Source organism: Oryx dammah, unplaced genomic scaffold (genome assembly GCF_014754425.2).
Source record: "Oryx dammah isolate SB20612 unplaced genomic scaffold, SCBI_Odam_1.1 HiC_scaffold_25, whole genome shotgun sequence".
NCBI classification, from domain to species: Eukaryota; Metazoa; Chordata; class Mammalia; order Artiodactyla; family Bovidae; genus Oryx; species Oryx dammah.
Window position 1 is genome coordinate 42,509,760 of NW_024070209.1, and position 18,146 is coordinate 42,527,905.

General features: G+C 46.2%; 1 protein-coding gene across 1 annotated transcript in view; it reads right to left on the bottom strand.

Moving 5' to 3' along the window:
* BCL11A (BAF chromatin remodeling complex subunit BCL11A) overlaps window positions 1–18,146 on the bottom strand; it is a 99,548-nt gene that overhangs the window by 16,452 nt on the left and 64,950 nt on the right.

Consider the following 18,146-nt stretch of genomic DNA (forward strand, 5'->3'; position numbering starts at 1 on the left):
TCTATCCATGGAGTACCCCATATAGATATGTCTTCTTATAGCACAAAGCAATGTAAAGACTAGACTTCTGAGGTTAAGGTAATTTAGCCAAATCCTCACCTTTAGGATAAGGAATCCTGCCACTCAGTGACTAGGAGACAACCAGCATTCCAAAAACAGCAGCACCCAGAAAGAGTGGCCCACCTTCTCTATTCCACTGCACTGGGCTGCATCCTGGTGAGGAAAAATGACTGCTCACACTAATAAACATAAATCTAGCCATAAATCAAGCATTTCTAGCACTGAGTTTTTTGTGAGAAAGGAAATATTGGGCTTGTGCAACCTGGGGATTGAATGGTTTATATGGTGAGTTCCTAGCTTTTGCAAGTCCACCTTGAGCTAACCAAGCATGGATAAGTCAATCTTGAGACAGAGTGGAGGAGAGGGACGGAGCAGGGACGCTTCGTGTGCTGTAGTGGCTTGGAGTTTGAGATGACTGGGGGAGGCAGCAGAGAAGAAAAACAGACTTTGATGGTGAGTAAACAGAGTATGTTTTCCATTAGCTTAATATTAAGAGCACTTAGAAGAGTTGTTGTTATACTCTAGGATAGCAGGTCTCAAGTGTAAAATATGTCCTGTTCTCCTTCTATGGATCACACTGCCAAGAACAGCCAGGACAACCAGCACAGGGTTCCCTTTCATGAGGAGCCTGGTGGGTAACAATGGCATGGTGCTCGTGGAAGCTCTTAAATCTGTTGTTACCGGGCCTGCCCAGTGAGGCTGTCTAGGACCATCTACAGAGGCAAGTCCTCCTCCCTGACCCCCCGCCCCCAAAAAAACAAATACCACACAATGAACCAGAAAAAGCTGAAGACTGGACTTAGAAAACAAGTATGTCTTCATCCAGCTGCTCACATTCCATGAACTGAGAGGTGAGGGTGAAATTAACTACAGATTTAGTCATAGCGTTTTTCAATGAGAAATCTGCGAATGCATTTTTGCACTTCTGGCCTCAGCTACTGAATAAATTTGTTTGTCACCAAGACTGAAATCCATTTCTTAGGAGACCCACACAACAGGGTACTATGACCCCAACATGACAACAACAAGCTACTTGGGTATTCAGATGGGGGTAGAGTCTCATTTCGTATTCCCTGCCCCTGACTCTGGGAAGCAACCCTTTGGTACCTGGACTAGATCTGCAGCGAGAAACCGGAGAACCGTTAACCTTGTCCAGGCCTAACCAACTGCATGCATCTCTTGTTGGCAAACTCCTCAACTAACCCACTGGCCTAGAGCAAACCAAGCTTCTGGGGGTAGCAGCCTAGCCCTGTTCCCCACAGCGCTAGGCCACAGGGCAAAGTGAGGCCTCACCAAGGAAAGTCTCTGAGTACCTGGCACCAAGATTTGGTTTTGGTTTCTGAACTGTAAAAAACCTTAGAGATCATCAAGTCTAATGCCTTCATTTTGCTGATGGGGAAACTGAAGCCTTGAGAAATGAAGTGACTGGCCCATAGCTAGACTGATGGTTAACCACAAAGTGAAGATCAGAATTAGTCTCCTGACTGTCCATTCAGTGCTCTTTTCTGGGATATCCATCTCTCTCCTTCCCTCTTGTGGTTCCCACCATGTTCTGCACTACCCAAGAAGTACCAGTAAGGAGGGATCTCTTTCTCTTGAACCACTGGCAGGAATAACCACTCTTGGAGGAGAGTCCAGCCCAGAGGTGTTGAGTGGGCCTTTCAAACAGTCTGAATGAACTGACTTCGTTTCAAAATTAGAAAACAACACCTGATCTGCTTCCTGTGCCTCTTGGCTCACCTCCACTGTTGTTATCCTCTACCTCCGCTTCCCCTCTGAGAATCAGTCAGTAGAAGAGAAACAAAACCGTTCCTATGAGCCAAACACGCTCCTGACACTGTCTTCGTGAGAGAGACTCATACTTGCATTTCTCTTCCCCCACGAACCAAAGGCAATGGGCATCCCCAGCTGATTCTGCAGCCTCTCCCACCAAACACATCTCTAAACACATTCTCCTTGGTAAGCAGAATCAACATCCCCACAGGAACTGGAAATGGTAAACTGTCAATAGCCTCCCTAGGGCTTAACTTTTTGCTATGATGCTTTCAATTATTTCATCACGGTTTAGACAGAGTCGAGTCTCACAATTAATGCTTCTAAGCATCACCTTCAACCAGCAGCTCTGCCCACCCCCCAGGCTGCCCCTGACTGAGGGCCTCTTCTCCTCCCACCCACATTTTCATTCTCCCCAGGGGGAGGTGGGCTTGGCTGGCCGGCAGGGAAGTGGGCAGTTTACCTGTGCTCCCTTTCTTTCTTCGGTGGTCCTATCAGGGCAGTGGCTCTCAAAGTGCAAACCCAAGCCCAGCCTCAGCATCGCCTGGGAGCTTGTCTGGAAATGCGAAGTCCCAGGCCCTCCCTTAGACTTACTGAATCAAAAACTGGGCTGACAGGGAGGGCAGAGTGGAGTACAAAAACCTGTGTTTAGCAAGCACTCCTGGGGATTCGTATGCACAATCCAGTCTCATAAACACTGTCTTAGGGTAAGGGGAGGCATGGAAGCTGGAAGCTTTGATGTTCTCCTGGCAGAGATCCACTGGCTATGAGGTTGTCTGGAACTCACCTGCTTCAGGACCAAAGCAAGCTTGGGAAATTCCTAAGGATCTTTCCATGTGGAGTTCAAGGTTCCACCCTCCCTCATTGACCAGGAACGGGCCCAGACTCAAACAGGGAACGCTCTTTGCGTAACTTCCAAACCAGCTTTTGTCAGGCAGATGATGTCCTCACTACTTCCACAAAAGGGGAAGTGTTTGTGAATGCAGCTGTGGTACGCTCCATGGTGTAATGTAGCCAGCACTGGACTCTTGTTTCCCTTTCTGGACTTGCAAATATGTGGCCCTCTTCTGAATCAATCTTTTCATATGCCTTGTACTCCTCTGATGAAAGGCACTTTAACCTGTTCTCTTGCATAAAAGTCTCTCCAGATCCAGTATTTCCATTTAGGGCCTCAGAAATGCCTTATGCATTTGTTGTTGTTGTTGTTGTTGTTTAGTTACTAAGTCATATCTGACTCTTTGGGACTCCATAGAATGTAGCCTGCTGGGCTCCTCTCTCCGTGGGATTTCCCAGGCAAGAATACTGGAGTGGGTTGCCGTTTCCTTCCCCAGGGACATTATGCATTATTAGGTTGCAATGGTTCCTTATGGCTGAATAACAAATAATGAATCTTATTTTTTTCAGGTCTCATTAAAAATCTGCACTGAATTGGGAACGGTTTCGGCTGAATGTTATGTACAGGTCACTTTACATTTCTATGTGCATCAGGACCAACTTTTGACAGAGAGCGCTATAAGCCAGGTGGGACGTCCCTGGAATTGAAGATCATTAAATCAAGTTCTAGGTTTCCTCAAGAACATCTCAAAGATTCCTTTACTATTGACCTGCTATTTGTTTCCAAAACGAATCCCTGGGTATGTCATATAGCCACATCACTGTTTACCAATCAACAAGTAATCCTGCTGATGTACAAATGGGCAGAAACAGCCGAGCACAAGGCAACATTCCCAAAGCACTGCATGACTGCTCCAGGTGCCGACTTTTGTCAAGATTTGAGAACCCAGGCCTCTCTAGAGAAGTACATACATGTATGGATGTTTGCTGTTCGCTAAAGTGTATATGTGCATCTATGTATTTCTTTTATTAAACACACATTTCTAGATAATTTCCCTGTTTTCCTAACAAGATGAAGCACGGGAGTAGAGCTATCCCCAAGAGGAAGGGTCACCCTGTGAAATGTGACCTCCCGGTCACCCTGTGAAATGTGACCTCCCGCTCACCTTGGGTCTTCATGAAAAGAATGGATGACAGTCCGCTATAATGGGGAAGAATCTCTCTATTGGTGATAGGCCAAAATAAAGGACCCTAACTGTCCCTTCCAGCTCCAGCATTCTCAAGTCTCTTCTCTGCTGCTGCTAAGTCACTTCAGTCGTGTCTGACTCTGTGCGACCCCAAAGCCGGCAGCCCACCAGGCTCTGCCGTCCTTGGGATTCTCCAGGTTACAGATTACACTTAAAATGCATCCTGAAAGTTTGTAAAGTTCCATGAATGAATTCATTCTAGTTGTAGTAATATTACTGCATCTAAATCACAAAAATAACAACAGTGCAGCTAGTCTAGGATAGAGGCTTCTTTATCTAACTGAAAGCAAATCCATCGAATGTCCTTCTATCTCCTGACCCTCTGTTTAGGACAGATGCCAGCCCTCACCTCTCAGATCCTGTGACCTGCTAGAGTATGTATATTATACTTTGAATAATACAATATTATAGAGCCAACATTAGCAATACCTGTGTCTTGAGTTGTGTCAGTCTGACTGAAAATGTGCCAGCTTTATCACTGCTCACAGACTTCTTAATTTACCTTCTGATATTGTCAAAATTGCATTCCCTTTTGTTCTAGAAATGAGCATTTATGTGAGCACATCTCCCATCACTATGCTTTTTCACTAGCTAAGATTTTACCAACTTGTGATGCTCTGTACAATCGAAAGCAAACAAGAATTCTATAAACATCACTTTATAGAATTTCTTGGCTGAAACTTGTTCATGGTCCTTGTATTCCTAGATACTTCACCAGTGACTTTAATCTCATCACTCACTCACTTAAAAACTCTTCCCCACCCCCCGCCCTTTTTAAACCAATTCTATCATCTCAGAGCCTTGATTATCTAAACAACATGTTACTAATTTCACCTGTTAAGAGTTCTCACCCTAGGCATCCACTCTATCAGTGGGGAGAAAATATGACATCTTTCATGCCCCTTTATCTATAAAAATGAAAAAATGCAAGCCACCAATCTGTTAGGCCTAAACAGAATTTTCTGCAATCTGTGTCTTTAACATAACCAAAGCATATAATTCAAAAAAAAAAAAAAAATGAGCTTGCTTTTCAGAAGAATAAGTAAGCCAAAGACATTGTGTTGTTCCATCTTTGTGTTGAAATGCAGATTTCCCACTAAAAGGCAAATCCTTCATTTCAAAAGGTTGAATAGGATGGTACTTAAAAAAAGAATTCCAGCTGGTTAAATTTAGGGTGTTGAAAAAAGTTCATTCCAATAATATTCTTTGGCTCTAGGCCCAAAGTATTTTCACTTGATCGTGAATTAGATAAATTTTTATTACATTTTAAGCTCTTCCCTTAGAATGGTGGAACTTCTCGAGGAGACTGGAAGGGCAGCTGCATAAAAAGACAAATCATCTTATACAAGTTTTTTTTTTTCCTTTGTTTAACTGTGTACCTCACCATGCAAAATGTGTGTACCCAGTATAAACTCCATTCATTCATTCTTCGACACATTCATTCAACAACTATTTACTGAGTGCATATAATGCCCAAAGCTATGGGCTACCTCTGTGGGCAAAACAAAGAAAACTCAGACACAGACTTCCCTACAGGAAACTCCATCTAGTAGAGAAGATAGACCTGGAAAGGAATCGCTATGCTCTAAAGTAGAAAGTGTGTCACAAGACAGGTACAGATAAACTGCAATGGAAATTCAAAGGAATTTTGGAAGATAGGACAATGGCTCTGGGGAAGAGGTAATTTAGGGACTAGACCTGGAGAGTCAAGAGGACGGACTTTCTAGGTAAAAGAAAAGGCAAGTGTGGATGCCCAGAGAGAAGCAAAGCTCCAGGTATACACAGAGCAAACGGGCTCAACAGGTATATTTAAATCAAAACATCATGGACAAATCCACTCAGTTGACAAGAGAGGATATGGTCATCTAAATAAATAAACCCTCAGGACTTTTGTGAAGGATTCAGCTTTCACAGCTTCTTATTTTCAAACATCACATTTTCTTACAATAATGGTTGCAGCCATGTGGATGCTGGTGAAACTATGAAAGTTCATCCGTCCTGTTTTGTTCCTGCCCTGTGCCCTCCACCTTGATTGTCTTTCCCCCTGATGAATGGTGGGTGGTCTGCCAAGGCGGAATTCACCGTGTTTTATTCCTCTGACTCAGCCAAACAAGTGCTGATAGCCATGTTCTTCCTCGCAATACCACCTCCCTGGCTTAAATAATCTATTTCAGATGTATCATTGCTAGTTTCAGATGGGCTTGTACTTGCTGACACATTTTCAACAAACGACTGTGCAAGAAATGCAGAGATTTTCCTATACTGCTGTGTCTCTTCAATCATCAGCTTGACCTTCCCTCCAAGTTTCCCTGCTTTCTTCTCTTCAAAGCCCTGGGGAGGGCTGGGGTAACCCTACTCCGGCTCTGAGTCCTTATATGGAGGAATCTGTTTGTGTGTGGTGGGGTGTGAGGGAGAGTGTGTGTGTGCGTGTGTGTGTGCGCACGCTTGCATGCATGTGTGTGTGTGTGCACTTGCCTCTACCCAAGATTATTTTTCAGGTTATTTGGGGGGATTGGGAAACAACTTGTCCCCTTAATCTCTTTCCAGATTCCTTTCTTCCTGTAGGATATTAGGGGCTCATTCCTCTATAGGGACTACTAAAACAAAATCAGGAATTTAAGTTGTTCAATCCCGATTCTGCCGTTCACCAGCTATGTGACTTTGAGTAAAGCACCTCCCCTTACTGGCCCTAAGTTTTCTCATCTTTAGAAAAAGAGGACTGGAGTAGATGAATGAGTTTTTTCTCCCAAGCGAGTCTTGAGTCTCCTTGGGACCAGATCAAAGGCACAAGTAAGACACCTACTACGGCCCATCCTAGAAGGTGGCCAGGATGGAACTATGCCCTGTTATGACCTGGCAGGATGAGGCCAGTGTGGGCTGGTCCCCAGGCTAATTCTTAAGACTCAGAATGTAGGCCTGGTGGTGGTTTCCAATCTCCTGGGGGCACAGTCTCACAAAGCTTACCTGTCTTGAGTTTCAAGCTGGAAACCTAGGTGGGTCCTGAGCCAAAAAGACTGAAGGTCAGGGAGAACCAGGAAGAAATTTCCCACAAACTCAGGCTAAATGTCAAGGGGAAAGGTCTCTGCTGCCCGTTCCAGAAGGCCCGTGGCAAAGATCAGCCTCATGCCAGAGCCTGGCACCCATTGTACATGAGGGCACACACGGGACTCTGAGAGAAGCCAGAGTCCTCTCCCAGCCACCCCAATCAGAGAAGCCAGGCCCCAGCGCCCTGTGGCCCCTGCCTCGGCCAACTTGTAGGGTTCCTGGAAAGCCAAGTGTAAACTGAATTTCTGTAAACTGAATCACATTTGCTAACGGACATAATTTCAGGGATGTTTCATCACCCTTCCAGGCTCATCGAAAATTGGCAAGGCTTCTAACACTTTTACCTTTTAAGTGCTTCTTCCTCCACCCCCTCCCCAACCTCTCTGTCAAGTAGTTAATGATCTGTAAACAAACACTTTAAATTCAGTGGGGGAGCTCACTATTTAAAGGAACCCTGTGGCGAAACCTTTTGAAAAGTTAACAATCTTTCTGTAATGTGAAAAATCACCCTCTAATTTATCGGTTTCCATTGATGAGATTTGGTGTGTATTGGACTTTCTTAAAGTGGGACTCAACCGCAGTACCTTTGTGGTTAGAAGAAGGGGTGATTAATGAAGAAACTGAAGTCCCAGACGCATTTCTTTTGCCCTAATCGTCCAGCCTCACGTACATGTATTCACAGACCCACTCACCCCATAGAGAAAAGAAGAAAAGGCCAGAAAATCATAGCCCCAGCATCTGGAAAGCTACACCTGCATCTCTTCAGGATTTGATGCCTGGAGGAACAAGCATTTTCACGTGAGGTGCTGTGCCAAGTCATTTCGGTCATGTCCGACTCTTTGCGACCCTATGGACTGTAGCCCGCCAGGCTCCTCTCTCCATGGGATTCTCCAGGCAAAAATACTGGAGTGGGTTGCCATGCCCTTCTCCAGGGGATCTTCCCAACCCAGGGGTTGAACCAGAGTCTCTAACGTCTCCTGCATCAGCAGGCAGGTTCTTTACCACTAGCACCACCTGGGAAGTCCTTGAGGGAAGGAAGGCATTTGGGCTGTAAACGTGGATCCAGTGAGACTGACCATTTGCTCAGCAAACGTTTAATTCTGATAACACCAGCCAGGGCAGAGAAGGACTTCTCTATCAAAGCAAGCAGCACATGCAACTCCCAAATTCCTCTGAAGTGGCCACCCCGAGCCTTCTTTATCTATGTCAACTCGCAACAAACAGAATTTATGCCTCCACATAACCATTTTCATCAGTCTCAAGAAAATGCCAGAAAAAGCTGAAGAAAACCAAGCTTGGCACTTATAGGAATGCCCCTGATATTTTCAGGTGTTCTCAGGCCGTGTGGAGGAGGATGTGGGTGGGATGTGGGCAGCGATGCTGCTGGAGGAAAGAAGCATGGTAGGTGGATTTGAGCAGGCCCAGAGAGCTGGGAGATTTTCTGGTTTCATCTTCCAGGACTGATGTGTGCAACCTTCAAAGAAAAAGGGCACAGAAGCACAGGTGGCCCCAGGAAGGCCTGGTCAAGCCTCCAAGCCTCGTCCTTCTTAATAAAGTATGTCATGGGACTTCCGTGGTAGTCCAGGGGTTCAGATTCCATGCGTCCACAGAGGAGGTGTGGGTTTGATCCCTTGTTGGAGAAGTTCTGCATGTCGCAAGGCGTGGCTAAAATAAAGAAGGAAGTATGTTGCGGCCTCTGTGCAGGGCTTTATTTTTCCCCCAAAGCCTTCTTCCTCACATTCTGACCCCACAGGACGCCTGTGGGGTGAGGGAGGTGTTATCTTCACCTCCCCGGGTGGTGGAAGATCTCTCAGGCATCCTGCTTCAGGTAGTGAGGGCAGGGCCGGAACTCAGAGTCCTGCCCTCCGACCTGGGGACCAAGCTGTGTCCCCTGTTCACCACTCACCTCAGAGCCCTCCAGTCTGGCTGAGTGTCTGGGTGCTCGTCTTAAAGACACTTACAGGCAGTGTGTTGCCTTCCTGGTACAGTAAAATGGGGTGTGAGCATCCAGGGAAGTGGGGGAAAGACATGCTGTAAGGGCCTAATGCTCTGTGACACCTTGGCCAAGAGATCCTTAGCACCAGAATTGGCCATTCTCCAGAATTAAAACTTATTATGTCCGATGGTTAATACAGAACTGCTCGGAAATTATGAGAACTAATTTAAGGCTTCAAAGCTCTACAAACTTAAAAAAAAAAATGGTCTAGCAGGTCAGGCTCTGACATTTCTTCACGAACAAAACTAGGCTGCCCTCTCGCCTGAGGTGAGATTGACTCAAGGAGGGTTCTGGGGCTTCGAGGCCAGGCCTCGTCCCACAGCAGCAAGTCCTTGTTTCAGAAACAGGCCTGTGCCCGCCCACAGGCTCCTCCGACTTCTGCTCCCCTGGGCTCAGTCGCTCAGCACCTTCCTCCTCCAAGCCCTGGCCTCAGTCCTAACCTCTTCTGACAGCCCCACAGAACAAAGGAGAGGCAGACACAGCCTATCGACTGGAGGCCTGTTTTCTTGGCCTCAGAGTTCATTTTCCTGGCTTTTTACCCAATTTCAAATCCTGCATTTATCCCACTGACCAACCTGGAAAGAATTTCTTGAATAAAAAAAGATGCCCACGTGTATGACCCGCAGTCACTCGGTACCACCGGCTGTTCTTGGGCTTGCTAATTCTGATGATTCAACGAGTGAACACACAAAGTTATCAGACTCCTCCAAGCTCCCCAAGCCAAGAACATACCACCCTCTCCACCCACTGGACAGGTCCGCTTGAGAACTCAGCTTGTGACACCTGGCCTCGCCGGGCACTGGGGCCACAACCCCGTTTCCTGTTTCCACAGACATCAAGGGGGCCCCACATGAGAAGGGAGTCCCCAGGATCATTTCTTGTTTTGAATTTAAGACTGCCTGGCAAATGAGGCCCCAGTTACACTCTTTTCTATGCAGCACCAGACGTGAGACCGACCCAGAGCCACCCACGTCAAGGTCTCCCAGGTCCACTAGGAACAGAGTCGCTCCCCTCTCCCTAACAAGCCCCTCAGGCTAAAAGCCCCCTCTGTCACCGGCCCACAGATCTCCGCCACCATCACACTCCAGCCCTGTCAGGCGGTGGGGAGTGTGGACAGCAGGGCTGACGGGGTTTCAAAGAGGCCGACCAGGCAAGAACCATCCTGTACTCCTGCCCCGGCTCTAACGCAATAAAATGTCTTTTATCAGTGTAATTCAAGGCAAAGAGTCAAGGGTCTGTCACCATTTTAAAGAGGCTTATTACATGGCCACAAAAATTTGCCTCAGGCTCAAACCTGGCATGTAAGGTATCAGCGTGGGACAGGTTCTTTTGATTTGATTTTATTTTCTTACAAAATCTGAAAATGAAACGCTTCTGTCCCTCCCTTCCACCAACCGTTTTTTGATTTATGGGGGAGGAGGAAAGAAATCTGAAGTTGACAGGTTGGGACAACTCCACTCAGCTTTCTCACTCAAAAGCTGCTTTTGTTAAACCATACTTTGCATTTATGGCCTGCGGCTCTTGGCTGACACGGCTGCTCCTCCAGTGTGGAGCGAGCTGCGGACTTCCCCAGGAGGAGGCCCCACTGAGATTACACTCCCACCCCCCACCCCACCCCACACCTAGGTCCAGGGTACTGCAGCTCAGGGGGTGGGGAGCACCAAGGCCCCCCGTTAGACAAAGGCAGGGCCGGCAAAGGACCTCCCGCCTTACGCTATGGATCCAGGGCTTCATGTAATGCTCATGTGTCCACCACTTCTGGTCCCAACAAGTTCAGCCTTCTGAGACCCAATCACGCACTGTCCACCTCTCCTCACCCAGCACCATCCCTTCTATCAATACTCTTAAATCACATGCTGTTCAGGGGACTTTTTTTCCTGAAGGGCAATTCTAAATGACCTGGGCTGAAAGGAGCTGCCAAGGGCCCAGCAGTGACCAGGGGGACCTTGCCTTCCTGGAGTCCCTGAGGTCTCTCCCGTAAATGATTCACTAACCCCAGAGCCTCCAGGTCAGCCTTGACCCAGCAGATGATTACAACCAGTTGAAAGTGGCTGCTGGCCCATCAGTTCACTGTACAATGTTGACAACCTGTGACTGTATATTTACTCAATGGTCATTATGGACAATCAAGTTAATAATTCACTTTCCAAACGCTGCGTAATTATACAGTTAGAAGAGTTACAATAGATGTCAAATTTCCTTAAGCCTTCTGATGAATTGGTCCCAATTACCTAGTCTGGCTGCCTTTCTTCTCCTTCATCATCTCAATTTTTTTTTTTAGTAATCTCCTACACTTTATTCTCATCCCCTACCTACAGCCCCATCTTTCTGCCCTGAGAGAGGGAACAGTGCAAAGTCCTTCAGTTCAAGGAATCCTCTTTAGATCACATGGTTTTGCTCCACTAAAAGGGTAAATAAGGCTAGCCCTGGAAGGTGAGTGGAAGGCTGTGTGGATGGCTCATCTGCCTCCCTGCCTCAGATGCAGGAGGCTGCCTGCAGCAGCCCACGCCTCATCCCCCGACTGTCCTCGATCCTGGCACCACCCGGTGGAGGGCAGGGAAGACAGTGCAAAGCCCTGGAGTGCTCAGCGGGGCCGGGGCTTCCCAGCCAAATGACTGGCATGTCCCTGCCCAGCGGGAGCCCCAGGCCCAAGCCCAGCCCCTGCCTATGGGATGTGCAGGAGAACAAGAGAGAAACACATATACCCTGAAAACAAAAATGGGGCAGGGATCCCAGGAAAAGCAAAACCATTCAGACCCCCAGGGCTCCTCTACATCTCCCAAGAGCTAAATTCGGCCCTTGGCACCCTTGCTTTGTGGTCTTCACACATCCACCTCACCCACCACAAGCATATAAACTGCTTTCCAGGCTCAAAGCAAGTTCTACGCCCCCTGGTAGGGCAGCATGGTCAGCTGATCCCGATCACCCCAAGCTGCAAGGCCTGGCAGGGAAACCCAGGCAAGATGAAGGTGCTGGAGCACACGTGGTGAAGGAGGAGAGGGACAAAGGTGACAGGAGGTGATGGCAGCAGAGACCATATCTTTTTTCCATTTCAATGAAATGTGATGTTTTTAAAGTCATTTTTCTAGATGCTCCACTCCCTACCTCTTTCTCTCTCCCACATGCTCCAGCACACACAACCCAGGGCTCCTGTGTTTTGAAGGGTCTCTCCCCATCCCCACTTCTGCCTCACAGACAAGATGAATTTTCTAGCAGATTCCCAAAATTTTATATTATGGTAGGGAAGCCTTTTGACCACTCTGGGGTTCTGGAATCATAAGAGTTCAGCGTGCTTTCTGGGACGTGAATTAGGAAAAGTCCTGCAAAAATTCTCAAATTCATGAAACCCACCAAGATACAGAAAACATCTCCGGAACCTACACTCGGTTTTAATAATGGGGATGGACTAACATTTCCCGGCTGATGGCTTGGATAACACTCTCGGATCGAGAATCTCATTCTTCAGGGGCACTCTTGATGCCCAGAGAGGGGGCAGGCCTAAGGGGCAATTTCTACACATTTAGAACATTTGTGATCATTCTATGTAGACAGTATGGTGGGAGTATTTTTGTTATTTGTTCAGGTTGTGGTTTCTTTTCCTCCATTTAAAAAAAAAAAAATTGGAGCTGTATTTGTTTCCTGTTGGTGGTGTGGACAGAAGGCGGGTGTGTGGTGGAGGAGGTGTGTGGGGAGATGGCTGATGGATGGAGCAGGGCCGAGAATATCCGGAATTGGAGAAAAGTGAGAAATGGAGCTTTTTCTTGGCTTCCAAACAGTTGTAATTTCTACTGCCACCGCTTAGATCCTGGGCACCAGGCAGAGAGAGAGTGGGAAAAGGGACATGTGACAACTTTGCCACAAATCAGGATTTGGCATTTAAATCCACAGGAAGCAAGAAGAATAGAGGGACTTCTTATTTATAGATTTGCAGATGAATTGAATGAGATAACCCAAAATGCACTTCTCGTGTATCTGAAGGAGCAATTCCATTTTCAGGCTTGGAAAGTTTCCCATAATTGAGTATCACCCGACCCCAGCAGCACGCTGCGTCCCAAGGTTAAGATCAGCTTCCTGAAAACCGGGCAGAAGGCTGCTGCCTTCGGTGGTAGCTCAAGAATTCCACTTTGAAGGACAGGTTGGTACCACACTACATTTAACTGGATTCAGTTCATCTGATTATACAGTGCCTTGCTTTCTGGAATATGTAATCATCTCTTTCTGATGACATTTGAAATATCCAACTAGACAAATAATTGCAACAATAATTGATAGCAGAGTCAAGCTGGAAGATCACTGATTGGCAGAGTCCCCACCGGAACAAATCTTCTTTCTTTCAAACATTACAGGAACGATGCTTAAATCTAACTTTTGCTGATAAATGTTAAAATCTGATTTACTGATCAACTCACGGCAAGAAAACCTGCACCTCAGCCTGTGATTACTCTGTGAGCCACTGGAAAAGAAGCAGGCAGTGTGATTTATATTATTTTATTTCCCATGAATAACTGAAAGGATGGTGTGGGGAGTTTGGGAAGAATCAACTGGAATAAGAGAAGTGCAGCTCTTGATACTGTGCTTCCTGAACCTTGTTGGCCAGCCCTCAAGGTTTACAGCCCTTTCCCCCTCTGATGTATATCCCGTGTGGAGAAACGGTTTTGACAGGGGGAACACCCAGAAAGAAAGGTCCACAAAAGATCAGCTCCACTCAGGCCTTTGAAAGCTGGTTTAAATTGCCTCAAACCAGGATTTAAATTCCACTGCCCTGAGCACTGAGCTCTGGACAAGGTCAGGAGGTCTGGACTCAGACAGACCCCAAGGCATCTCAGACAAGTCCCTGGGGACAGATGAGGGCCATCCAAGATACAGCCCCAAATCAACCACTGTCTACATCACGTGTTTCGATTGTAATATTCAAGTTGTTATGGTTTGGGTCACTGCTTTCAACAATTCAGACCCTGTGGAATGCTGCAATGGTCAGAAATAACTCACAGAGGAGGCTTGTCTCCGGGAAACATCAAATGAACGAGCTGGCATATTCACAGAAATAGATTACAGTAAGGAAAATCTAAAACAGAAGATGTATCTGATTGCTCCAGCCAGCGACAAAGGCAAGAACCAGGCGTAGAGTCTAAGCACTAGCATGAGAGTCTCTTTTCATTTTTTTTTCCTCCTGGTTTTCCTATTTTTTACCCCCTATTTTCTTTTCCCCTTCTTGTTCTTTCTTTATTCCCTTCCTTCTTTCTTTCTTTCAGGCCAGGGTGGTCTGCGCCCCGCCCCGGCTTGAAACAGAACCATTATAAACGAGTTCACCTCATAGCTTCTGTTAAAAATCAGGAGCTTGTTAGATGTAATGATTATCTGCGCCGTGACACTTAGCTCATGCGAGGGGGCTTGTCGAACAGCTTTCCTCTAATTTGGATCTCCTCCGGTAATTAGAAAGCCCTTAGAGTTTCCGCAAATGCAGGTCACTATCGACAGCGTGTGCTTTCGAGGCTTCAAGCGCCCGTGACAGCGGTGGCGCTCCCCTCCCAGGAGCTGGCAGGGTTGTCCAAACTCTGACAGTGTCAGAAAATTCAGTCACCATGGCCGCTTTGCAGGAAGTTCCAGACAAGGTGACTGTCCACACAGTCTGTTTCCACATAGCCAAAGAACCTGATGAAATCTGCATTCAAGTCCAGCTAAAAATGGCCCAAATGTCACTCCTCTCTTTCTCACTCCCTCTTTTCTTTTCTCTTCTCCTTTCCACCTCTGTCTCTCCTTTCCATCCCCTTTCCACATCTCCCTTCCCTCACCTCCCCTCCCTTTAACTCTCCCGGCAGAGGAATTCAAAACAGTCACAACTCACCAGAAAGGGAAGTAGGTTTTATAGATAAACCAGGTTGCTTTTCATTGAAATAGCAGTGATTGTGGAACAGAAACTACCCCCTCCCCTTTCAAAAAACTATTTCCTTTTTTTGTGTGTGTGCTGGTCAGCAAATGCACCTGGTGAGGTGGAGGTCAAGTCTACACTCCCAGCATGGCTCACATTTTTTTCTTAAGAAAAGGAAGACCTTGAACGGGGAGAAAAAAGAAGAGGAAGGAAGGAAAGGTTAACAACTCAAGCCAAAAGGCATATGGGGCTGAGGTCTTCTGCCCTTATCACCATGCAAAGCAAGACCTCAAAATTTAGGAAGCCTTATTTAGGAGTATTTAGGAGTAATCTATTATGTGCTGGAGAAGTGGGGGTGCTGGTGATGTGATGACCATGTGTGTGTAAATTTGCATTTATTTCATCAAGTTCATCTAAATTTTATCAAGTTCAAGCAAAAAAAAAAAAAAAACCCTCTGTGGCATTTGCCCAAGACTTGGCCAAAAAAAGAGACCAGCATTTTAAATCAAAATAGGAAACATAAAAATTATTTGCTCATCTCCACCCCCACTAACAAGGGACAGCCCTGGAAGAACAACTATCCTTTGCCACCACAGTTCCCAAGTGGACTAGTCTCAAGACCAAAGTCCAATTCACTAAGCAGATCTCACACGAACACAGGAAGCTAAGGGGAACGGAACCCTGGCCCCGGAATTGCCTTAAGAACTGCAGCGGGATTCAGTGAGGTAGGGGATGCCAGAGGCTGGACTAATGAATTCACACAAACCCAGAATGAGCCCAAGTCACAGCAACCAGCAAGGGTAGAGCAAGATAACCCCAGCAAGAATCCCAAAACTAGGATCCTCAACGGCCACAGTGGGCAGCTGACCCCGGTGGGCACCTAGGCCTCTACAGACATCCTGTGGCTTCAGCTTGGTCATTGGCCTCCAGACACCAGTCCTAGGAAAGCCTTGAGCCTTGGTGCCTTTGAGTTAACTGGGGAAAAAAATCAGGATCACTTAAGATTCTTCCTGTGAGAAAAATATAAGAAAAAACCTAGACCTGGGAAATAATGTGAAAAGTAGTGAAACCCAATCGCATCGTTTACAAAGAAAAACCCTGCCTCCAACGTCATAAAGCTGCTGAATATTAGGTTCCTAGGAAACTGTCCCAGCAACCTAGATATGAGAAACAACGCTTGCTATTCTGAGGTGAGAGGACTGTCTTTCACTTGGGATAGTCAAACGCAGTCTATAAATATCAGCATTGCTCTTTGTGAACGTTGGGCTGAGCTCCACCCAGAGAAGTCAAGTATTTCCCTAAGGTCACACAGCAATTCCATGTCTCTCCAGAAAAACCCCTTTGCCCAAGAGATGGCTTTGTCTCCTCTCAGAAATATATATTGCTTACCAGATCCCCATTTTCAAAAGGAGGGCTGGGGAATGAGACTGCACATTTTCATGTTTCTTTCTCAACTTTCTTTCTCCAACCCTCTGCTCTGGCTCTCTCCTTTCACATACCCACATAGGTGCACACATATGCACAAGCGCACACACACACAAAATCTGTTTAGTATATATAGGGATCTATTTCTACATCTACCCAAAGATATAGATCTATACAGATTTAAATCTATATCTAACACCACTGCTTCGGTCAAAAATAGAGGGACAGCAGCAAGCTCTTCTCCATTCTGAAATGGATTTGACTGAAAGGCTGCTGAAGCGTCAAGACCTCCTGGAGAGGTCCTCAAACTTTCACCATCACTGCACTGATGGTACAGTGGACCATATCATGGCTCATTCGCAGAGAATGCCTTGTGGCTCATTCTCTCCCCCACACATCAGATGGAGACACCAACCACAGTTCTACCAGCCTGCCTTGCCCCACCTCCAACTGGGCACTCATGCCTTCTTCCCAAACAATGAGACAACACAGTGGCCAAATGCTGAGAGCCCACTTTATGGACGTATGTACAGTTAAGTACTGAAGTGAGACATTCAAGAAAGCTATGCTTAGATTGCACATCCACACTCATATGCATGTTCACACAAATACGTTTTGCACAGAAGTGGGAGGTATGATGGATTAGCTGGTAGACTATTATAAGACCCACGGGAGCTCCAAATCCACATGAGGACTGGATCTGGAATGTCTTCCAGGAAGACCTTTATGCATTAGACGGTTGACCAAGGCAGCGTTAAAGCGTTAGGTGATACACCAGCACATCTCACGGTATGACAGAGAAGCAGCCCACAGTCTCAAAATGACCACACCTCTTCTCGGAGTGGCATGTCTGCCCAACACCCTGTGAAGCCACCTGTCTCTCAAACATGGCCACTGCTCTCGCCCTGCATTCCCCCTTCCATGTTTGCACCCCTTTCCCTGCTAAATGAAATAGAGTCAGGACAAATTAAACTTTCATTTTAAGACTGCTGTGCTATCAGAATGCAAAGGACTCAGGAAATTCAAAACTAAAGCAAAACGTCTCTCCTATCAATCTAACTTGACTATTCAGACATCTCAGAGTCCTACAAACAGAGTATCTGCCTGCTTTTGATCTGTTACTCGCCACGGGCCTCTGCCACAGGCAGGAAGGGGAATGCCAGGGTACCCTTCTAAGTCGGTGAAGCTCTAACCTTTTACCCATGTAATGATCTACTTAATATAGTCTTTTGTCTTTAATCAGAGAAAGAATAAAATAATTTGATATCCCATAAAACTCCCTAACCCCCATTTTCCAAGTCCATTAGGCAGTTCTTTTGCGTTCGTGTTAGCACATCACATATTGCATCTCCCATCAGGCTTTCAGGTGCAGCCCATAGCACCCTACACCAAGACTGGGAGAAGAAAACTCAACCACGGGCAGGGGCTGGGTGGCGTGCAGTGGGCAGTGACTTTTTCGTCATCTGTATGGAAATTGGAAAATCATCTTCTCAAATGGAGATTACCTTCCCTTGGGATCCTTCTGGAGGGCTATAAATAATAGAACATCTAAACAACACTATATATTTTTAAAAATGAACACAGAATCAGATTAAGGAAAAACTAAATTATACCATTATAAAATGCAAATTAAAAAAAAAAAAAAGAAGCATGAAAAAGGTGTCTTAGCCCATCCCCTTTGGTTAGCCCTACTCTCCGGCAGCCAAACCTGCCTTAATAAGGGCGTTCAGAGATACTATTTCTCACTCTCTTATTTATAAGCAATGGAATGCAAAAAGTGAGAGGCTTAATTTCAATGCAGTCATTTCACCATCAGCTATTCTAACTAAGGAAGCTGCAGAAAAATGAAGACTGGTAATTTATGAACACTTTGTAAGAAACCTGGGTTAGAATTTAG